Raw genomic sequence first — 24,580 nt, 5'->3', positions numbered from 1 at the left:
TCCACGTCTTCTACCCGAAAGTCGTAAGGGGAGGAATTCTGAGGTCAGAAGAGGAAAAACTATGAAGATGACACTCCTTTTCTGTGTAGTGTTGAGGAGGTGAAGGCCTTAGTTAAAGAATGGGTAGTAGACGGGGAACAAAAGTTGCCTCATATCAAAGAGCTTTTGCTGAAGAAGGACCGTGAGGGCCCTAATTATTGTGTTTTCCACCGATCACAGGGACTTCCTACAAAAAAGTGCCGGATGCTTAAGAAGATCTTTAGAAAGAATGTCAAAGAAGACAAGCTAGAGTTCAAAGAACAAGGGCCCCAGGATATCTTAGAAGACGTGGCTATGATGGCGTATGACGGCCACAACCTGAGCAACTGGTGAAAACTTTCTGAATGATTTTGCAACTCTAGGGATGTAATGACCCAATTTTTTTTTTTAAATAGCCAATGTATAATTTAATTGAGCAAATTTTCGAATTTGATTGCTGTGTAAATTCTGTGCGTAAACAGTTCAATTTTGTATTTTTTAAAACTAGTTCCCGATCTCAGAAAATTATGAAATTTTTATATGTTGTTTCCATATGAGTCTAGCACGTTGGATAAAAATTTCAGAATTAAATGATGAGTATTTATTTTATGAAAATTCACGGACTGATTGGTGTTCAGTTTAATTTATAGCAGAATTTGAAATTGAGTTTTGGGTGTTCGGATCAGGATTTGAGATAAATTTGTTGGGTTTATTTTGGTATATAATTGGACCATGTTTTACTTATGGGTGAGGCCCATGATTTAGATTTAATTTAATTTGAGTTAGTTTAGTGACTCATGTTTAACTGTTTGGTCCTTCTTAATTATGTGATTGGAAGTAACCACATTGGGAGTTGTTATTATTTATTATATAGGAGTTATAATAATTATTTGATAGTTGATTTTATGGTGTGTACCATATGGCGAAAAATTATATATTTTATAAAGAATGAAAATGTGTATATTTCGTTGTGAGCAAAATATTATATTTTGTGGTGTACAAAAATGTTATATTTTGTGATGAGAAAAATTATATCATTTTATAATTTATATTATAAAATTTTGAGGTATTATTACAAAAATTATATTTTTAGGGAAACCAAATTTTGGGAAGCAAACCCACGTGTGTTGCCTTCCCACTAACCCCACTTTTGCCTTTCATCTTTTCATTCCTTTTTTTTTATTCATTTGTTGTTGGCTTGGAGCAGAGAGCTCCTCCTTCTTTTTCCCTCTCCATCTCTCTCTCTCTCTCTCTCTCTCTCTCTTTGGTCTCCATTGTTGGCTTAATCTTTGAGCTTAGAGTGAGAGTTTTTAGAGTGAGATTTTGCAAAAGGTTTGTAAATGAAAGTCAGAGAGCTCATCGTGATCTTCGCAATGGTAGTCTTGGATTCATGATCGAGCAAGATTTGCCTTCCAAATCTGCTCTTCTTCATTATTTGAGGTAGGTACTTTCTTCATATTTTTACATTAAAGCTATGTTAGGGTTATTTTAAGAAAATATATCATTATAAGAGGTATTATATATATATATATATATATATTTAGATTTTTGTTTGGTAATTTTTGGAAGAAAAATTATGTTGAAATGTTAAGAATGTTGGCATTTTGACATTGATTTGAGAAAATCATTTTGTGTTGATAATTTTGCAAAGAAATCCGAAAATAAAATTTAATAGTTGTATGGATTGTCTCTACATCATATTATGATTAGATGATTTATTTTGAGAAATCTAAAGTTGAATTTTTTTTTATCTTTGATTTGGAATTTATTTTTGAGAAAAATAAATTAATGTTGAGGAATATGGAGTAAATGCTTAAGTAAAAATTATAGAGTTGCTTTGGGATTAAAAACTCTAAAAGTGTTATATTCATGATATTTTGTAAAAGATGATATGTTGATGATTAAGTTGTGTTCATTTTTATGAAAATAAAATGTGAAATGTAGACTTTCAAACTCATAACCTTGAAATGTTACTATTGGGCATATTTCATAATTTTTGATGTAAATATCATGTTGATTAAGTAATTTTAGAAAAAGTCGTGAAATTGTTATTGGTAGAGAATTTGGTAAAAATATTACCTCTTTAAATAGTTTGGCATGAAAAATGGTTATGTTGAAATATAGTTATGTTTGAGGGATGAGGCATGTGAAGTTAGGTTTGGTATTATAAATTTGAAATTTTTTGAATATAATAAACTTACTAATTTGGTGGATTAAATTAGTTTTGGTTAAAAGGTTATATCCGTTATGGTTAAAAGTGTGTTATTAAGATTATACCATAACTTTTGACATAGTAAGATGGAAATGGTAATATTTAATAAATAAGGATTTACTTTGAGTTATATATATGTTTTTTCAAGATCTAGATAAATTTCGAAATCATTCTTTAATTTTTTTGAAAATTGATTGTTGATTCAAGAAGATGAGAGATTTTTTTTGAAAGTGTGTTTACTTTCTTGTTCCTTTTAAAATAGAAATTGAGGGTTTTGAACAATAAGGATTGAAGAGAGATGTTTTTGGTGACTTTCTTTCAATAAATGATGATGAGTGGTTTTGGTGAGAAAACCTAGAAATTGGGGCTTTTTAAGAAAGATGTTGACAATCTTTGAAGAAGTTGTTATATTTATTTTGGCATTTAAAATAGAAATTGAGGGTTTTGAACTATGGGGATTGAAGAGAGATGTTTTTGGTGAGTGTCTTTCAATAAATGAAGATGAGTGGTTTTGGTGAGAAAACCTAAAAATTGGGGGGTTTTTAAGAAAGATGTTGACAATCTTTGAAGAAGTTGTTATATTTATTTTATGTGCCAAAATAAATGATATTTGAAAAATTGTTTATTTGTTTACATATAAATGATGGTTTTCATGGAATATGAGAATTGTTGAAGTTTTGGAAATTGTTGTTCAAAATGTTAATATAGTCTTGAAGTGACTAAATGGTTGAGATTACTCTAAGTGTGGGAATTATGTTGTCCCATGGATGAATTGGAATAAAAGTATTCATATTCATCTTGAGAAATTATATTGAAATGAGAAATGAGAATTTTGATCACAATGGGAATATGGTGTGGAAGTATTGAAAGTGGAAGAAATATTGCATTGTATTATTAATTATTGCATTGGCATATCAATTCATTTGATGATGATGAGCTTTGAAATTTGATTTGAAAACTTTGCATTAAGAAAGGAATGTTGGGAAACAAGTTTTCATGAAATGATTTTGAGGTAAATACGGTGGTAAGTCTTGAAAGGTGGTGTAGATGATATGTGTCGAGCCTTCCAGTTAATACTAGTAAAAATGACAGATTACAGGTGTCGAGACTTCCAGCTAATACTGGTAAAAATGACAGATTACAGGTGTCGAGACTTCCAGCTAATACTGGTAAAAATGACAGATTACAGGTGTCGAGCCTTCTAGTTAATACTGGTAAAAATGACAAGTTGGTAGTACTTGTATAGTCTATTTGCAGACATCAGCCTAGGGATTACCTAAGTCGTATTTACTATCTTGGAATTTTATTGAAATTGTTGGATTAATGTGTGTAGACGTCCCCGAACGCCCCGGGAGGGTGAGTCCCGTTCTGTTCATTTGTGGGGTCACTACAGCTCGGACTCTCAAATTGTCACGGTTCTTAATCTGAACCAAAGAGTCCAAATCCGGCAAATCGTTTTGAGAAACAGATTTTTGAAAAGAAGTGCCAAACATGGACTACTTTGCCAGATACAGAGTCGCCACCTAAATATTTTTTATGGGGAAATTTAGGAAACCCTGACTCGGTGCCGAAGGCCACATGTCCGTCATCACCGGAGTTTCTCGGCTCGGGAGCTAGGGTACGATTGGGGAAGGTCAGCTATGAGCACCCCCTCTCGCCCGATCCGAAGATCGGCCTCTACTAACCGTGATATCCGTTTTTGAAAACATTATGTGTTCTTATTCCAATTGTTAGCCTAGAATTACTATGTTATGCGCACAGCAAACAAGTATAGACTAGATTGCCTAATTTGGAAAGAAACATTGCATATCCGTTTGTCTTTAAAAAAAAGTACTTTGGAATTTGCTACTCGCAAGTAGGCTAAAATACGGATTTCAATGAATTTTCCCAACTCAAACAATCCAACCTTCACCCACAGGCATTCAAACAATTTATAACACATAAGCATCTAGCCACATGGTAAGCATGCTATCAGGTTAACATTCACACGCATGCGAGATGCTAAAGCATAAATACTTACATCGTACTCCGTGCCAAAACAATAAACTAGTTAGCAAACATGCGTGATCCTAGTTCATGTCAAGTTGACTAATGTAGCACATGCAAGATGCAATTAGAGTAGGCTCGGCTAACCTAAACATGGCATGTGAAATGCAACCAATTAATGCACGTATTCAATTTGGGATTGAAATACAAATGCAGTTAGAATGATGTACCGAGCCCGGTGCATGTAAAACAAATGTATGGATGCACGCATGCATAGCATAAGGTATGCTAATTTAAACATGCCCTAACCTACCATCATAAGCAGGTAAATAAAAGGGAAGAAAGAAGTGGGGGTTGGAAGACTTTCACACACTCACCCACACTTATTATAGAATTGCCCTCACTCGGAGGGTCCAAATAAATATTACAGTCCGAATAAATAATACTAAATTAATTATTACAAAATTTCTAATCTAATTAACAAATTAAATGTAAAGAGAGGATGGCCGCAGCCCCCGCCTCGGGATGCGTGAATGATGCATGCTCGGATTTATCTTCCCCCGAAAGCCCGGAAACCCATACCATGCCACTGCTGCCTCTGTTAATGCTGCCCTGCTCCTCTGAAAATTGCCAAAGTCTCAGGGTATCTTCAATGAGAACTGCATAACACCACCGACTAAGTGAAATGACCATCGGCCATGGGAAATTTCCATCGGCTGCTTTCAAGTCCATCGGCCTCATATCCTTTGCCGGTCAGCATTCTTCAGTGCCGGTCGGCAGAAACTTCCTGTAGAAGCTGGTTTTTGACAGCAACAAGGACAGACAGTGCATGGCATAGAATTTCAAGCACATGTATGCGCGGGCACACTCCCTATCATGCAAGGGACTCAAGGGAGCATTACCCTCGACCCTCGGGCCATCAATTACGCATGATGGCCTAAGAGGCCAAGTTTTGCAACTTTGATATCAAATGAAATGCAAGCACAAAACACATCAAAGGGCCCCAACCCCTATCATGATTGATCAAGAGGCAAGGGATGCATGCTGAATGAAATGCAACCTAGGCATGGAGGCTAAGTATGCAACATGAACATGCAAATGAGCAATGTATACTAGGTGCGCAACCTAAACATGTAAATAAACATGGCATGCAACAACATGTGATGATGGACTAAAACTAACATGGATATCTCGCAAGCATGCCAAAATCGGTGGCCATTAGATGAAAATGAGACTTTCGAAACGCGTGCACGCATGCACGCAAACCGAGGACCAAACCTAAGGCATAGTATGAAACTCTAACATGGCATGGCGAGGCATGAAATATGGCATACAAGCATGTAACTTCAGCACTGAAATGTGGTATAAAACAGCCCCGAATCACTGCAAAATAGCACCCGATGCATGAAATGAAACCGAAATGCAAAACTAGGCCCATGCATTGGCCTATAGCTATATAAAACATGTATTATTCGATTATGACATGTGAAGACAGATTCTAGGAAGCCCCAAAACAAGAATTTTTTCAGTTTTAAACAAAGCCAAACAGCAAACACACATAGGGCAAAACTAGCATGCAAAAATGGCCCTAAATGTGAGATAAAGAAGCAACTCACAGCTGCTGACCCCAAACAGATTAGGACATTTCAACAATGTTGAAGAGGGGCCCAAAATATGACCTTTTACAGTTGATGGCCAACCCCAAAACAGTATACAAGTATGCTCAAAATACTATGCAAGATTAAGGCCAAAAAAGAGCTACAACATAAAGTATACAAAGGGTGTCTCAAACAGCCATGGACCCTTAATGAAACATGAAGAGGGGGTTAAAATAGGGCCATTTTCAGTTCGGACCAAAGTCCAAAAACAGAGACACAATAGGCTAATAAATCATGCAAAAATGGGGACCAAAGAGGGGTATAATGACAAGTGGCACATGGAGGTCCACAAAAGTGATGAGCCCTTCTTCAATGTTGAAGAAAGGCTCAAAATAAGCCTATCTACAGTTTACATCATGCTCCAAAACAGATCACACATAGGCCAAAAATACTATGCAAGATTATGGCATACAAAGGGGTAATGAAGCAAGTGCAAGATGGGGGTCCCAAACAGGGTAAGACCCTTAATGAAACAGAAAAATGAGCTCAAAAAAATGATATTTCCAGTTATGGTCGGAGCTCAAAACAGCAAGCAAAAGGGGCTAAGAAAACTTGCAAAAATGAGCTAGAAAGAGGGAGAAATCAACTCACCCTTGAAGACCAATCCTTTGCTACCTCTTGGACCAAGAAAAGCTGCCTCCTAGCCTCTGAGAAGGCCCTCCAAGCTGCTGGAATGGAGTGGTGGTGTGGTGCTATAGGGTGTAGTGCAAATAGGCCAAGAACAAGGGTCTTTGAACACTCTAACACACCCAAATGTAGAGAGAGAGGGAGATATAGAGAGAGAGGGTGATATATATGTTATATGTATGTATTAGGTCTGATTTTGCTGAACCAAAACAATCATGGAGGATGGGTTTCTTTTATAGAGCAAGGAAATGGCATAAAGCTTCTCAAAGAAGCTATACAAAAGGGTTAAAGGGACCAAGCTTCTAAGAGAAGCTAATGCAAAGGTGCAAGCTTCTTGAGGAAGCCAAGACAAGGGGTCAAAGCTTCCTCAAGAAGCTTTGAGCAAAGGGTGCAAAAAAAGAGGGTCAAAAGGGGTGCAAAGGGTGCAAAATAGCCACACACGTGCATGGGGAGCAGAGTCTGTGCATTCCAGCTGGCACAGCTGGCATCCATTCAATCTGTAGAATACTCCGGAAGGTCATCAGCTAGCAAACTTGGTCGGTCAGCCATCTTTTCTGGCCGGTCGGCCATCTATTTGGCCGGTCGGCTATCTATTTGGTCGGTCGGCCATTTGTTTTGGCCGGTCGGCAGGAAAAATCTACTCTGCGGGTCCAACTTCAAACGGGCATAACTTCTTCATATGAACTCCTTTTCAGGTCATTCTTGTGTCAAAATTGAAGCCCCGGAAGTAATATTTCCAATGGTACCAGCCTTGCATCAAAATTCCAACTGTCCAAAAAGTTATGTTTGTTTTAGTGAAGGCTGCTCGGTTTCGGTCCAACCAGGATGATGCCCAACTTCAAGCAATCAAATCTCCGCCCTCTGGTCTCGGATTTAAGAGATTCTTGAATGAAAAATGAAGCCCCGGAAGTCTTCTTTCCAATGGTGCTGGCCCCATAGCTAAAATCCAAGTATGCAGATTAATAAGTCCGATTCAGCGAGGACTGCTCGACTCCCTTCTACCCAGATTCATGCCTGTCTTCTCCTCCAACTTGGTTTCTTCTCTCTTCCCCTCCTTTATTCAACTTCAAACCCCTAAGCAAGGTGTTTTGAAATATTTTTCAAATATTTCATCTCTCTTTCATTCATTTCCACTTCGTCCCTGCTCGGTTTACCGAAAAGAGCAACGTTTGACAAAATGCGAGCCTCGGAACAACGCAGAAACTTTATTTCAAAAAAAGTTTTGAAAGAGAGGGTTTTAAGGTCTAAAAACCATCCAAAATAGCTTTGGTCCAAAACGGGGTGTGAATTTGAGACTTGTCTCTCCCCTTGCCGAAGAAACTGGGTCTTTGCCTTGCACACCTTTTATCACCAAGTAAACCATCAGTAACGCCCAAGTCTTATCGGCTGTCAAAAATGGGGTGTCTACAATGTGTTTTCAAAATGGCATGGTGCGTAAGATTTTCAAAAGATGAGAAAAATATTTTGAGCATGACATGTAGCGATCCCAGTTTTGTCACTTCGCTGAGTATGTCGGGGATCGAGCTTGAGCGGAGAATGTTTGGTTTCAGAAGTTTGGACTGTCTACAAAAGTACTGGGAAAGTGTATTTCACGCTCGAGCGGACCATGTTATATCAGTTCGTGAATCTAATATTTCAGATCACTTTTGTATAACTCTCTCTCTCTCTCTAAAAACCCTTTCCTCTCCCTTCTCTCTACATTTCCCTATGCCAAATTGGATCAAAACCTTGATTTCTCAAGATCCATTAAAGTTCTGCCATAAGTTCTTCATCAAAGTTGGTTAACTTCTCGATGGCTTCGTTGCGTGCGGTGAAGATCGAGTTTCGACACCGTTGATTTTGGGGGTTTCATCTCATTTCTTCTTCAAAACTTGAGGTAGGGATTTTCTTAGAGTTATATATATATATATATTTGCAAGATCTATATGATTTTTGAAATCATCTTTTGATAGCTTTGAAAATTGATTGTTGATTTAAGAAGTTGAGCAATTTTGAAAGTGGGTTTGTCACTTGTTCTTTTAAAATGATCTTATGGGTTTTGATCTTCGTTGATTGAAGAAAAAATGATTTTGGAAAGTTTTCTTCGAAAAGATTTGAGTTGTATAGTTTTGGTGAGAAAACCTAGAATTTGGGGATTTTTTTTTAAGAGACTGAAAATCCATGAATGATATTGTTATATTTATTTTGTGTGTCAAAATAAATGAATGTTTGGAAAATTTCTTATTTATATTTATATAAATGACGAATTTCAGGGAATATGAGAATTGTTGTTCATTTGGAAATTATTGTTCAAAATGTTGAAATAGTCTTGAAATGACTAATTGTTGAGGATACTTGAGAAGAGGGAATTGTGTTATTCCTTAGATGATGAATTGGAATAAAAGTATTTATATTCGTCTTGTGTTATTGGCATATCAATTCATTTGATTACATTAAACTTTGAAAGTTGATTTGAAAACTTGCATTGAGAAAAGAATGTTGAGAAACAAGTTTTCATGGAATGGTTTTGGGGTAAATACGTTGGTAAGTCTTGATAGGTGGTGTAGATGATATTGAATAAGTTGGCCTGAGAGTCCGGGGTGAAGGACCGAAAACCCGCATGGATAGGTGTCGAGCCTTCCGGTTAATACCGGTAAAAATGACAAATTGATAGTACTTGTATAGTGTACTTGCAGACACCGACCTAGGGATTACCAAAGTCGTATTTACCGCCTTTAAAATAAATTGTTAAGTTTTGAACAATTGAAATTGCATGATGTCATTGAGCATGATGGTTTTCAAAAGATGAAAATGTGATTTATCTTCAAAAAGGGCATAGCATGGCATGTGCATTTCATCTCTTGAGACTTGTATAAAATGTACATACTTTGTCAAGAATTTCCTATTGGGCTTTATGCTCACCCTACGGGATTTTTGTTAGGAAAAGATGTGGTGATCCCACCCAACTAAGGGCGTGGAAGTATGTGTGTTGGGAGTACTATGCTCTCATTTTGCTGTGACTCTGTGTGTAAGCCAAGGGCTGTGTTTGTGTGGGTTTGAATAATTGTTTTGTGTAACCAGGCTCAAGCCTTGGAAACTTGTAAACCCTTGGGGGTGTTTATTTGTTTATTTACTTCTTGTTGGATTAATGTATTGTTGCATGAAGAACTATTGTATCATGTAGTGTAAGTTTGGAGATTTATATTCGGTTTTCCTTGAAAGAGCCATGATTGTTGCCTTATCATTTGGGCTAGAAATTTTTAGGCGTTACACCTTGGTATCAGAGTTACCGGGTTTGAATACTTGGAGCTCGTGGGAAGTGGTTGTTTAACCACAATGTGTTCATTTAGCATGCTTAGGAAGTGTTATGCATTTTTTGACTATGTGATAACATGCTTATGTGACTAAATGGGTATGGGATTAGACTTTTGGGATGTTGTTTCTGTTAAATTCCTTGAGGTCTTATTAGAAGGGTACTTGATCAATACTCATTCTACTGAGAATTCTTGATTTTTTGTGCGACGGATTTCATCGTAAAAGAATAGTTCGTATGTGTTTACATGACTAAGTGCTTATGTGGAATGAAATTGAATTGTGTATATGGTAGAGAAATATATGGAATTGTGGTAGTCGAACGTGTGAGTCAAGTTATGAGCACATATGAGTTAATATGCTAAATTATTTCTCTTGTGTCCTTTATTAGGATGTCAGGAAGGGGTCAAGTCCATGGTGGTAGAGGTGGGAGGCGTGGTAGGGCTCGCTGAGATGTGCATGAGGTACCGGTCCATAGGGTTCCGGTACAAGAAGGGTTCAATCAAGCTAATATGGCCGAGCAAGCAGGCCAAGCTAATGTGGCCGAGCAGGTGGGACAAACGGGTCAAACCGCAATGGGGGCCCTAACTCGAGAAATGGCAGGGGCTTTAAGAGAGTCTATGAACTTGTTGAGGGTGGAGAATCAAGCCCAAGAGAACACCGCGAAGTCAAGGGCGAGTTTCCTTACTAGAGAGTTCTTGCGGGCCAAACCAGATGAGTTCCATGGTGGCCCCGAGCCCAAGAGAGTGGATGAATGGCTCGAACAAACTGTGAAGACATTTGAGATGCTTCACATCGAAGATAGTGAACTAAGAGTGACTCTAGCGAGTTACTACCTTAAGGGAGACGCGGGTCAATGGTGGAAATATGCCAAGGGTAGAGTGGAGCCGACATGGGAAGCCTTTGCGGTTGCTTTCCAAGACAAGTACATACCTCCCACTGCTAGGGAGAGATTGAGGCAAGAGTTTAAAGACGTCCCACAACTCGATATGCTCATGGCCGAGTTTAAGGCGGTCTTCTCTAGTTTGTCTAGATTTGCACCAGAGTTGGTGGCAACGGAAGAGCACCGTTGCATTGAATTTGAAAAGAAATTAAAAACAAAAATTATGTTCAAGCTTGTCGAAAATATGATTCGGGAATATGACCGTCTTGTGGAGACGGCGAAACATGTAGAAATTTCCATACAAGCCGAGGATGAGAGGCTTCGGAGTTCGAGGTCTAGGGGCCAAGAGTCTCAAGGAGACTATAGGCAGAACAAGAAGAGTAGGAACACCTATCCATCCCAGTCCCAACCACAACAATCTAAATCCACTTTTCCTTTGCCTAGTGCGAGTTCGGGAAAAAGTGCATCGAGTAGTTTCTCGTGTGGCCAACTTGGTCACAAAGCCTTCTCATGCCCACAGGAGGGAGGAGGGCAGTTAATGTTACCACCACCTAACCGATCTCAAAGTCAGTCTCAGTATCAAAATAAAGGTCAAGGGTTTAATTGTTATCAGTATGGTCAGCTGGGGCATATGAAGAGAACTTGCCCACAGTTGGGAGGCGCATCTGGCGTATCAGGGTCGAGGCAGACTCAGAGCCACCAGCAGGCTCAATCAGTCCAAGCTTCGCGAGTTAATCAGGGAGCCACTTTGGCTTAGTCAGTACAACAGGCCTATGCTCCGAGAGGGGAGCAAGTTAACTAGGGGCCACAGGGACACGTGTATGCTGTTATCGTGCCAGAGCAGTTGCCAGAATCCTCAGTTATGAGAGGTATTTTTGTTATGTGTAATTCTTTGGCTAATGTATTGATAGACACGAGTGTGTCTCATTCATTTATATCTACTGCATTGGCTTCTGCATTGGGGTTAGAGATATCACGATTAGTGCCTCTACTCAGAGTAAAGTCACCTATTGGGGGTACAGTTGATTTAGACCGGGGTTGTCGTGATTGTGAAATAGAAGTTGCCGGGCGTCGACTTTCGTTTACTTTTATGTTGCTAGATATGTCGAGTTTTGATGTCATTTTAGGCATGGACTGGTTGTGTTCTTATCAAGCTGTGATTGATTGTTACTGTCAGGGAGTTACGGTGTGTACTTCGGGTGGTGATCGTTTATATTTTCTGGGGAACCGAGTTGATAGAGCCTTGTCACCAGTTGTTGACCCTCGTAGTAGGAGCAAGCTTAGTGGCCTTCTTGCAACTCTCTTGGATAGTGAGAGTGACGGGGCTCGTGTTGAGTTACCAAGGGTAGTTTGTGAATACCCGGATGTCTTTCCAGAAGATCTTACTAGTTTACCACCTCACCAGGAGATCGAGTTCTCCATTGAATTAGTGCCTGGGACGACACCGATTTCCACGTCACCGTATAGATTTGCACCCGCCGAATTGCATGAGTTGAAGATTTAACTCCAAGAACTTTTAGACAAGGGCTTCATTCGCCCTAGTACATCGCCTTGGGGAGCACCAACTCTCTTTGCGAAGAAGAAGGATGGGTCATTGCGGTTGTGTATTGATTACCGCAAGTTGAATAGAGTTACAGTTAAGAACAAGTATCCTCTACCCAGAATAGATGATTTGTTTGACCAACTTAGAGGGTCTCGTTGCTTCTAAAAAATAGATTTGAGGTCGGGGTACCATCAGTTGAGAGTCTGGGAGGAGGACATTCAGAAAACGGCCTTTTGTACGCGTTATGGCCACTATGAATTCCTTGTATTGCGTTTTGGGATAACCAATGCGCCTGCTTCCTTCATGGATTTGATGAATAGAATTTTTTGGGAATACTTGGACCGTTTTGTGGTCGTCTTTGTGGACGACATATTGATTTATTCAACCTCCAAGGAGGAACACGAGACTCACTTGCGGGTAGCGTTGGGTTTACTTAGTGAGCACCAATTGTATGCCAAATTTGAGAAATGCGAGGTTTGGTTAACTGAGGTGAAGTTTTTGGGGCATGTAGTGTCTAGAGAGGGAGTAACTGTGGACTCCTCAAAGATAGATGTCGTACAGGATTGGGAACAACCCAAGAATGATTTCAAGATTCAGAGTTTCTTGGGATTAGTGGGGTATTATCGACGTTTTATAAGGGACTTCTCTAGACTAGCTGCACCTTTGACTAGGTTGACTAGAAAGGGTATCAAATTTGTGTGGAGTGAGGCTACTGAAAAGGCATTCCAAGAGCTTAAGACTAGATTGACTACCGCACCGATTTTAATAATTCCGGAAAGGGGTTTGAATTACACTGTCTATTGTGATGCGTCCGCGGATGAACTTGGTTGTGTCTTGATGCAAGAGGGAAAAGTTGTGGCCTACGGATCACGACAATTGAAAACTCACGAGAAGAATTACCCCACCCATGATTTAGAATTAGCGGCGGTGATTTTTGCCTTGAAAATTTGGAGGCATTACTTGTATGGTGAGACGTTTGAGTTTTTCTCCGATCATAAAAGTCTAAAGTATTTGTTTTCTCAAAAAGACTTGAATTTACGACAACAGAGTTGGATGGAATTTATAGAGGATTATGACTTTGAGTTACACTATCATCTGGGGAAAGCCAATGTGGTGGTTGATGCTTTGAGTCGAAAATCTGTATGTAGTTTGGCAAGTGTGGCCATTTGGGAATGGGATATGCTAGGTGTTATTGACAAGTTTGATTTGCACTTAGGTGAGTCTGGAGAGAGTGCTACCTTGTTTACTTTGAATGCTCAACCTACCTTGGTTAGTAAGGTCATAGAGCACAACGAGGAGATCGCGATATGGAATCAATCAGTGTTAAGATTTCCAATAGGAAGGAAGAGAAAGGTTTGAATGTTCACTCGGATCTGAGTGTACGTTACCTAGACCGTTTGTTTATACCGGAATCTTGTAGAGAGGAAGTACTTCAGGAGTTCCATCACTCACGCCTTGCGGTACACCCGGGAGGCACTAAAATGTGTTGTGATCTTAGTCGTCAGTTTTGGTGGCGGGGTATGAAGCGGGATGTCGCTTTATTTGTATTGAAGTGCCTTACTTGTCAACAAGTGAAGGCTGAACACCAAAGACCAGCGGGTTTGTTACAACCCTTACCAATAGCCGAGTGGAAATGGGAGCGTGTTAGCATCGAGTTTGTAGTTGGGCTTCCTAGAACACAACGAGGCAATGACGTAGTTTGGGTGATTGTTGATAGGTTGACTAAGTCTACCCATTTCATTCCGATGTGCACCAGCGACTTAGTTGAACGCTTGGCAGAGTTGTACATTAGAGAGATAGTTCGACTTCATGGAGTCCCTGTGACTTTTTGGTCAGACAGGGATCCTCGTTTTACTGCCCGGTTATGGAAAAACCTTCAAGAGGCATTGGGAACTAAGTTGACTCTTAGTACCGCTTATCATCCTCAAACCGATGGACAGTCGGAACGAACCATTCAGATTTTGGAGGACATGCTCAGAGCCTATGTCCTTGATTTTAAGGGGCCTTGGGAAAGGCACTTACCATTGATTGAGTTTGCTTACAACAATAGTTACCAAGCTAGTATTGGGATGGCACCATTTGAGGCCTTGTATGGCCGACCTTGTAGATCATCGGTTTGTTGGGCCGAAGTGGGTGATGCACCGTTACTAGGTCCGAAAATTGTTAGAGAGACAACCGAGAAAGTTGTTCTCATTCGGAAGAGGTTAGCTATGGCCCAAAGCCGACAAAAGAGTTATGCCGATAAGAGGAGACGACCTTTGTCTTTTGAAGTTGGTGATCATGTGTTTCTAAAATCTCACTAAGGCGGGGTTTGATGAGATTTGGTAAGAGTGGTAAATTATCTCCAAGGTTCATTGGGCCTTTTGAGATCTTAGAGCGAATTGGGGAAGTGGCATACCGGTTAGCTTTACCGCCACAACTTTCAAGAGTTCACAATGTATTTCATGTAGCTATGCTTAGGAAGTATGAACCCAACCCTTCTCATGTGCTTGATTGGGCTGACTTGGAGGTAGATAAGGATGCCTCTTACGAAGAATGACCGGTTCAAATATTAGATACTCGGGAGAAAGTGTTACGGGGCAAAACTATACTACTGGTAAAGGTGTTGTGGAGACACTATGGGGTTAAAAAAGCGACGTGCAAACAGGAGGCAGAAGTTCACTCCAAATATCCGGATTTATTTGAAAATGTTTAAGGTGCTTTTCTTTGTAATATTCCCTAGTGCTGAGGGAAACGTATTTGAAGCTGTTAACCACATGTTGATATGTGCGTTGTTGTTTTAAGCATAAGGTTGTTTAGAGTTGCCATTACTTTTTGGAAAATTTCATGTTTATACGTATTTGGGAGGTTGTTGTTAATGAGATAACCATGGTGGAAATGGTAGAATTTGGTTGAGAGTTAATATTGTGATTTGAAAATGAAATAGTATAGCGATCCCGGTTTTTCCTTCATTGTTTAATTGTATTTCAGACTCGATTCCGTGGATGTGTTGTTGTCTTTTTCCCGTTTCCATCCTTTACTCTTTGTATATGAGTCTTGGGTCGTGTTGGGTAGGTTTAAAACAGGTTGGTTGCGTTTGGAAAACAAGGGTTAGTGTCCATTAAATTTTCATAATGGTTCATTTAATAGCCTTATCAGTGGTTCATTTAATATCCTTATTAGTGGTTCAGTTACTATCCTTATTAGTGGTCCATTAGAGCGACCAATCCTTAATATCTTATATTTATTTATGGGGTTTCATTACTTTGGTAACCTCTTGGTCATAAATGGAGGTTAAATAGAATTCATGAACTTGGTTATTGGTCATTATTTTGGTGTAACCATTTTCTTGTTTAATGGTCATTATTTTTGGTGTAACTATAAGGTCCTAATGGCCTGTTATATATCAGTAGGCAGCAGCAGGTTAAACATGATTTTTTTCATCATCTTTTCTTTTGAAACCCTAGAGCCAACTCTCTCTCTCTCTCAACTTGTCTTCTCTCTAAGAATTAATCTACCTAGGGTGAGTATCTAACCTTAGTCCTTTATTAGAAAGATAGAGTGGGTTGAGGGCTTCATTTTAATCTGAGAAACTTGGGATTTGGAGCACGTTGGTCTTTGGTCATCATCTCCGTTTGAGTTCTTCACTTCGAGGTAGGGATTCCTACTCATCTTTATGAGCTTTAACCTAGATGTTGGGCTTTTGTTTAAATGGTTTGATTTGGGAAGTTAGGGTTTTGAAATGTGCTATTTTGAAAAGAGGGGTTTTGTTTATTTGACTTATCCATACGTGTTTTGGGTCTAAAATAGAGATTGTTGAGGTTGTTAGTAATATTGGAGCCTTAGGGTTGATGTTGAGGATATGGGGAAAAGCACTAATTGTTATGATAAATTAATTTGTATAATTAATTTAGGGAAATGAGAAATTGAATAGGAAATATTCAAATTAGAAAGGACATGGGGATTAGGCAAACTAAAACTAATCAGTTGAGTATGCTATTGAATAGGGCGGTTGGTATAATACATCAAAATTTTGTATTGATTGATCAAATTTGTACATGTTAATCGCTTATATACATTGTTTTGTGTGGGAGGAGATAGGGGATGTACTCCACGGTTTATTGGAAGATAGGGGATGGACCTCTAAACCGGATTTTTGTTTGATATTGATACAGCACTAAAATGTGTATCATTTGTGAAGTATAGAAGTGTTTTTGTTTGTTATTATGTACTCCACGGTTTATTGGAAGATAGGGGATGGACCTCTAAACCGGATTTTTGTTTGATATTGATACAACACTAAAATGTGTATCATTTGTGAAGTATAGAAGTGTTTTTGTTTGTTATTATGTACTCCACGGTTTATTGGAAGATAGGGGATGGACCTCTAAACCGGATTTTTGTTTGATATTGATACAACACTAAAATGTGTATCATTTGTGAAGTATAGAAGTGTTTTTGTTTGTTATTGATACAACACGTGTATCATTTGTGAAGTATGGAAGTGTTTTGTTTGAGATTGATACAGTACTAAAATGTGCATCTATTATGAGGTATGAAATGTTTAAAATGAGTTATTATCTCACCTGAAATAGAAATACGGTTGATATGAGATGTGATCTCGTTTAAATTGATTGGCCAAGTTATGAGTCATAGTTATGAATTGAGAATTTGATAAGAAACAGAAACTGGAATAGAACATGGTCATATTAGTCATGGGATTGTAATGTGTTATAAGCTGTTGTGTAAGAGTTAAACGTTTATCAATTGCTAACGTTTTAGTTACTGTTCATACTATGTTTAGCATATCTCTATTGGGCGTTGGCTCACCCTATATGGGACATCATTTTCAGGTACAGGTGTTATGCCACCTCCAAGGACGTAGCTTGGAAGGCTTGAGGCTATTAGACCACCTTTTGTTGTTTTGTTGTATTACATGTATATCAAGCCAATGGCTTTCTTTGTATAGAGTTTGCACTCTCTTTTTCCAACCAAGCGTTGTCTTGGGAAGTTGTAAGCCCATAGGGCGATTACTTTTATTGTCAATATGTAATACATTTTGTAAGAATACTCTGATGATTGTAATATAATATCTCTTTCCTATATCTTGAATGTATGATATTATGGGTTTATTTTGAGGGCGTTACAAATAGCGTGGTTTTGTTCACTAGAAACCCTTTGTTTAGGTAATTTGATTTGAAATTTTGGAGACGAAATTCTTTAAGGGGGGAAGGTTGTAGCGATCCCAATTTTGCCACTTCGTTGAGTATGTCAGGGATCGAGCTGCCTGGTCAGCTCGTAGGGGTCCAGGGGGCAGCGCCCCTTGGCGGGTCCTACGGCAGCGCCCTGGCAGGGTTAAGGGGCAGGGTTAAGGGGCAGTGCCCCCGAAGCAAAAATGCAAAATGCATTAGAAGTTGCTTGTCCGCTCGAGCAGAGAATGTTTGGCTTCAGAAGTTTGACCTGTCTGCAAAAGTACTGGGAAAGTGTATTTGACACTCGAACGGGGCTTTTCAAGCTCGAGCGGACCATGTTATATCAGTTCGTGAATTTGATATTTCAGATCACTTTTGTATATCTCTCTCTCTCTCTCTAAAAATCCTTTTCTCTCCCTTCTCTCTGCATTTCCCTATGCCGAATTGGATCAAAACCTTGATTTCTCAAGATCCATTAGAGTTCTACCATAAGTTCTTCATCAAAGTTGGTTAATTTCTCGAGGGTTTCGTTGTGTGCGGTGAAGATCGAGTTTCGATACCATTGATTTTGGGGGTTTCATCTCATTTCTTCTTCAAAACTTGAGGTAGGGATTTTCTTAGAGTTATATATATATTTTTACAAGATCTATATGATTTTTAAAATCATCTTTCGATAGCTTTGAAAATTGATTGTTGATTCAAGAAGTTGAGCGATTTTGAAAGTGGGTTTGTCACTTGTTCTTTTAAAATGATCTTATGGGTTTTGATCTTCGTTGATTGAAGAAAAGATGATTTTGGAAAGTTTTCTTTGAAAAGATTTGAGTTGTATAGTTTTGGTGAGAAAACCTAGAATTTGGGGATTTTATTTTAAAGAGACTAAAAATCTATGAATGATATTGTTATATTTATTTTGTGTGTCAAAATAAATGAATATTTGGAAAATTTCTTATTTATATTTATATAAATGACGAATTTCAGGGAATATGAGAATTGTTGTTCATTTGGAAATTATTGTTCAAAATGTTGAAATAGTCTTTAAATGACTAATTGTTAAGGATACTTAAGAAGAGGGAATGTTATTCCTTAGAAGATGAATTGGAATAAAAGTATTTATATTCATCTTGTGTTATTGGCATATCAATTCATTTGATTACATTAAACTTTGAAAGTTGATTTGAAAACTTGCATTGAGAAAAGAATGTTGAGAAACAAGTTTTCATGGAATGGTTTTGGGGTAAATACGTTGGTAAGTCTTGATAGGTGGTGTAGATGATATTGAGTAAGTTGGCTTGAGAGTTCGGGGCGCGGATAGGTGTCGAGCCTTCCGGTTAATACCGGTAAAAATGACAAATTGATAGTACTTGTATAGTGTACTTGCAGACACCGACCTAGGGATTACTAGAGTTGTATTTTCCACCTTTGAAATAAATTGTTAAGTTTTAAACAATTGAAATTGCATGATGTCATTGAGCGTAATGAAAATGTGATTTATCTTCAAAAAGGGCATAGCATGACATGTGCATTTCATCTCTTGAGACTTGTATAAAATGTATATACTTTGTTAAGAATTTCCTATTGGGCTTTATGCTCACCCTACGAGATTTTTGTGCAGGAAAAGATGTGGTGATCCCGCCTAACTAGGGGCGTGGAAGTATGTGTGTTGGGAGTACAATGCTTTCATTTTGCTGTGACTCTGTGTGTAAGCCAAGGGCTTTGTTTGTGTGGGTTTGAATAACCGTTTTGTGTAACCAGGCTCAAACCTTGGAAACTTGTAAACCCTTAGGGGTATTTATTTGTTTATTTACTTGTTGGATTAATGTATATTGCATGAAGAACTATTGTATCATGTAATGTAAGTTTGGAGATTTATATTCGGTTTTCCTTGAAAGAGCCATAATTGTTGTCTTATCATTTGGGGTAGAAATTTGGGGCATTACATGACATGGCATATGCATTCATCTCATAAGACTGTATAAAATGGATTTGATGAATTGTTTAATTATTTGATTCAATTGATAATGAGATAATTGAATGAATTGAAAAGGATGTTCTGTGGCTATTGAAACATGTTTATTTACTTAAGCTAACTTGTTGTGGTTAATTAAATAAATTGGATTTAAGAGATTATGTAATAAAATCATATGGTTTTGACATAATATGATTTCATGTATATGTATGAGTATTTTGGTAACCACATATTTTCTAATGTTTTAATATGAGATTATTTGGTGAGGTAGTGGTTGCTCACCCCCTGCCTGTACATGTGTACAGGGAATGCTTTTCGGATTTGAAGATCAAACAATGGTTTTTACCATTTCATAAGTGTAATGTAGTGATGGATTGTACTACTTCATTTGTTTTTTGGCTGAGTGCTATTTTTTTTTTTTTGTAAAAAGTAGTGTCCTCTTTTTTATTTTAAGCCTCAGGACATTTCTTTTATTTGTATATAAATGTCATTGTTGTATAACGAGAGGGAATATGTATATTTAATTATTCATCATTTCATCCAAGGATGAAATGTTATTTGTAAATGGACTTAATTAATGAATATTGGTAAGGTTATCCGAGTAATAAAATACGAGGCGTTACAAGGGACAAGGGTTGACATTCTATAAAAGAAGTCTATCTATGACATTTACAATTTGTATTTACGGCATTGTTCAAGAAGTTCTTTCTTACATTATAAAGAAATTAAAAAATTGGGTTTGATTATTTCCTGAGGAGAAGAATTTAATTCTTAAATTATTCTTGGTGGAGCATTGAAGAATTCAAGTTTTAATTTTTTTTCTTGAAAAAAAAAAAAAAATTCGAAGGCACAAACGTATGTTTGCCAAACGTGGCATAAGGATAAAAGATTGTTTCTTATCATTACTAGTTGGCAATCTTATCTATAATTAAAATGAGTCACCAATCTTATCTAAAAGCCACATGAGGACAAAAATTCCCGAGGGTGTGATGTGAAGCATGGCCGAAGATGTGAAAATATGCATGTCCAAGAAATTCAAAATTTCTTATGCATGCAAGAAGCAAAATGTAAGAGGGGTTAACTTGAGCCCACTAATTCATTGGGCCCAATCAAAGCCCAATCAGAAGGCCCAAAAATTGGTAAGCTTGGAGAAATTATTGCCAAATAGGCCAAGTGAATTCTATTGAACGGACCCACAAGAAAGTCAACAAATTGGGCCGAGGAGGATACATTTCAAGCATACATCTCTAAAGAAAGCCCAACGAGCCCATTCGAGGAGGTCCAAATCATACGAGCGTCCGAAGAGGTTAAATGTTATTTTTAGAAGAGATGAAACCCTTAGAGGAGATCCATTTTCCGAGGTATTTGCTTAGTCTTGAAAGGGTTCGGAATCACGAACCTAGAGACCTATTTGAGCTCGGACTCGAAAGGGTTCGGATCTACGAACCTAGATATCCGACGCGCATGGCTTTGAACGAATTCGGAGGCAATCTAGAAGCCGCTCCATTAATGAGTCCCAAAACACTTGCGGGCTCGCAGCTTTCTGGGATCTACGCATTAGAACCATGGGCATGTTGGAGTCCGAACAAAGGACCTGTAACGCCCTAAAAATTGGGTAGGGTATAACTATTTATGAGACAAAACCCACCTGATAGACAAACACATATGTAAAGCTAACTATTCCATACATCCATTTCCATTAAATCCCAAATGCCAAATACATGCTATTTACATCTCAATGCCCCAGTTCCAATCCCAAGCATACATTTTACGACAAGTATGAGATGGAAGCCAACCAGATAATAAGTGCCCTACAAAATTACAAATTTATCCAAGAACATTCTTGGTTACACAAAATGGAGTTTCAACTCAACGCAAATACAACCCTGGGCTTACATTCGACAAATAACAATAAAACAAAAATGAAGCCTTAGCTTTGAGTTTTCCCAAGTCAATGCCTTGGTGGAGGTACAGTACCTGTACCTGAAATAGTTTCCCTTATAGGGTGAGCCACAAGAGATATACTACACAACATATGAACCATGACAAGACTAAAGAGGAGTATGCTCATGCCATGCTCATGATAAAACAATTTATCTCTCTTTTTACAAAGCATGTAATGCTGAGATGCAACAACAGATATAAAACCATTTCCATTTTAAACCATATCTGTGTCATGAATATAGGCTCTGTAAATCTCTAGGCGAGTGTCTGCAAGTAGGCCCTAATGCACTACCACTGTCATTTTTACTAGTAAACTGGAAGGCTCGACACCTAACCGCGCGGTTCTACACCCCCTACCCAGATTCACCAAGTATTCATCTTTTTGCAAACAAATACATTTCCAAATATTTCTAAAAAATAGATACATTTCCAATGAAATGAATGTAATGCAATGTCCAATGCAACGAATGAGGAATGTGGTTCAATTTACCTAAGTCTCATGCATTTCTACAACAATCATGGCTAGTCTCTACCGATAGCCCAAAATAGATATTTCTAAATAGATATTTAAACAATTAAATTCTAAAAATTTAAATAAATACAATATATTCCATATCTCATCAAATATGAACAACTACACTAGTTTTCATATCATAATCACGTCCGGTAACCTCTCAAGGCCCATTTCTAACCGTGTCGGTTTTATTCCAACAGATACATTAAGCAAAATAATACTGTTAATGCCCAAGAAAATATCATTTTCTTTCCAAACTCATTCTCCAAGAATTATTCAACTATGACATCCTGTTTTGATCAAAAGGCCCAAAAGTTAAACATAATTCCTTTGTTTTCTTTAAAAATACTCTTTTGGTCGCAAATCGGTAAAAATTTCAAAACTAAACGAGTCGAAGCCCGTTTTTGTTCAAATTTAAAACATAGCTCTTTCATAACCTTATAAACATATTCCAAGTTTACACTTTCGCAATTTGGGCATCAGCTCTTTATTTTTCTCAAAATTTTTCTTTTAAGCAAATAAATCACAAATTTTTTAAAAATTCTAATTAAATTATATACAACTCTAAACTCCATATAATCAAGTAAAAGTGCATAAAGAAGTGTAGGAAAAATCCCTACCTCAAGCTAGAAGAAGAGACAAGCAAAAACCCCAATTTTCGACTTTGTTGGATTTCGATCTCCACCGGTCAAAATGTTACTCTCACCAAGCTCTTCGCTTTGATCTTAAGAACTACGGTCTAAAACCTAATAGATTTTGGTGGATCAAAGAGGTCTTGTGATAAACCTAGAAGAAATTTGAGAGAGCAAGAGAGAGAGAGAGAGGACGAAGCTCTGCTTTTCCAAAACAGAGAGAAAGGAAATCAAAGTAAAGGGAAAAAGAGAGGAGGGGAGCGGCCCATGTGCTGCCTCTCTTGATTAAATATATTTTATTTCAAAAATCTGTCTATACAGATACACCTATATATATATCAATTAAAAGTATGTTTCAATATCATTATAATATTTAGTAACATAAATGATAAAAAGGATATAATATTTTCTCGCCACAAAAATATATTTTGTTTGATGGTACACACCATAAATATTAGTAACTCTCTCATGATTATAAAATAAATAATAAAAATAAAAACAACAACAATACATGGTTACAAACGGGTCATGATTCAATCAATTGGGTCCAAAATGAATGGAATTTAATAATTTAAAATAAATCTCCAATTGAGATTAAAATATAAATAAATTTTAAAAGACTTAAGGTGGTCCCCACCATTCACATAATTAAATATGAACCAAAATGATTAAATATGGACTAATGAAATAAGTCCCAAAAATTAAATTTATATTTATTACTCAAGACTCAAGAATAATTAAAACTCAAAAAAAATATTTGCCTAATAGGCCGTACGAAGTTGAAATCAACAAGTAATATAATTTATTTTCACCAATTTTAATAGAATGGTCCACGATACCACAACAATAATAATAAGGTCAAAATTCAATTTGACTCAACTCATTACAGGACCCGGTCTTGAGGACGGTGAGTGGAAATAAATTTACTCTTCGGTTAAACTAGCATATACCCGGGTTGAGGTGACATGATCCAAGGGGTCCCTAAGACTCGGCAATATTTACGGCAAAGCGTTCTCTTGAACTACCCCTGACCCTTCTGCGGCAAGACGTCCTCTGGGACAACCCCTGACCCTTTGGGATGATTGGGGATCATTGGTTAGGTGTGGCTAAGAAGAAGGGTTCGCCGAGAGGTTGATCACCTCTTCAGGGTTTTCCTTATCCTCAGAGAGGTCACCTCCTCGGATAAGGTGGTTAGAGAGAATATTCCTTATGTGCCTTGCACATGGGCTCCATCCTACATCATGAGGTGCCTATAAATAGCACCCACCCATAGCTTTACGAGGGATGGATTTTGGAGAGACAACTTATAGCGATCCCAGTTTTCCCCGTTATGTATTGTATTTCAGACTCGAGTCTAGTGGTTGTTGTTGTTGTTTTATTTTTGTTTTCATCCTTTAATTCTTTGTATTTGAGTTTTTGGATGTGTTGGGTAAAATTGGAACGGGTTGGTTGGGTATTGGAGTAAATGGTTACTTTTCAGATTTTGGCGTCTTCGCTCGAGCGAGGCTTTTTGCGCTCGAGCGAGCTTTGGGTTTTTGTTTCTTAGCTCGAGCGAAGGTTATTGCGCTCGAGCGAGCTTTCCTTGATGTGTCTCATGGCTCGAGCGAGAACTCTTGCGCTCGAGTGTGTGTCTTCGTCTAGATTGGACCTGAAGGTTGGTATTCTTCGCTCGAGTGAGGCTTTTGTCGCTCGAGCGAGCGAGATCTATGTTTTGTGTTTCTTCGCTCGAGTGAGGACTCCTGCGCTCGAGCGTGCTTCTGGGTTGCAGACTTGAAGCTTCGTGTTGTTCGCTCGAGCGAGGCTTTGTGCGCTCGAGCGAGGTTTGTCTGTGTCTGGTCGCTCGAGCGAGCCTTGAGTATATCAGTTGTAGCAACGTGTTTCTTCTTCACTTTTTCATCTCTTTTTACTTCCAAACCCTAGATCTGACTCCCTCTCTCTCTACACTCTCCTTCTCTTTACAAATACTCTTGATCTATAGCTCTTCTATCCTGGTCCCTTTGTAAGAAAGTTGGAGCTTGGCTTGGGCTATCTTTTGATCCGAAAAATCTCACATTTGGAGCATCTTGGGTTTTTCTCCTCATCTCCTTTGAGCTCCTAACTTTGAGGTAGGGATGATCTACTCCTTCTTATGAGTT

At 38.1% G+C, this 24,580-nt stretch overlaps 1 long non-coding RNA gene across 1 annotated transcript; it reads left to right on the top strand.

Annotated features, from left to right (window-relative positions):
• The first annotated feature begins 1,216 nt into the window (after positions 1-1,216).
• Positions 1,217-19,980, top strand: LOC145805180 (uncharacterized). Its single transcript, XR_014347813.1, has 2 exons — positions 1,217-1,458; positions 19,661-19,980. It is a non-coding gene; the product is annotated as an uncharacterized LOC145805180 (long non-coding RNA).
• The last annotated feature ends 4,600 nt before the right edge of the window (positions 19,981-24,580 follow it).

This window comes from Camellia sinensis, chromosome 13, assembly GCF_055761805.1.
Source record: "Camellia sinensis isolate YWXY chromosome 13, ASM5576180v1, whole genome shotgun sequence".
Taxonomy (NCBI): domain Eukaryota; kingdom Viridiplantae; phylum Streptophyta; class Magnoliopsida; order Ericales; family Theaceae; genus Camellia; species Camellia sinensis.
Note: the sequence above shows the minus strand (reverse complement) of the source record. Positions and strands in the feature narration are given on the sequence as shown.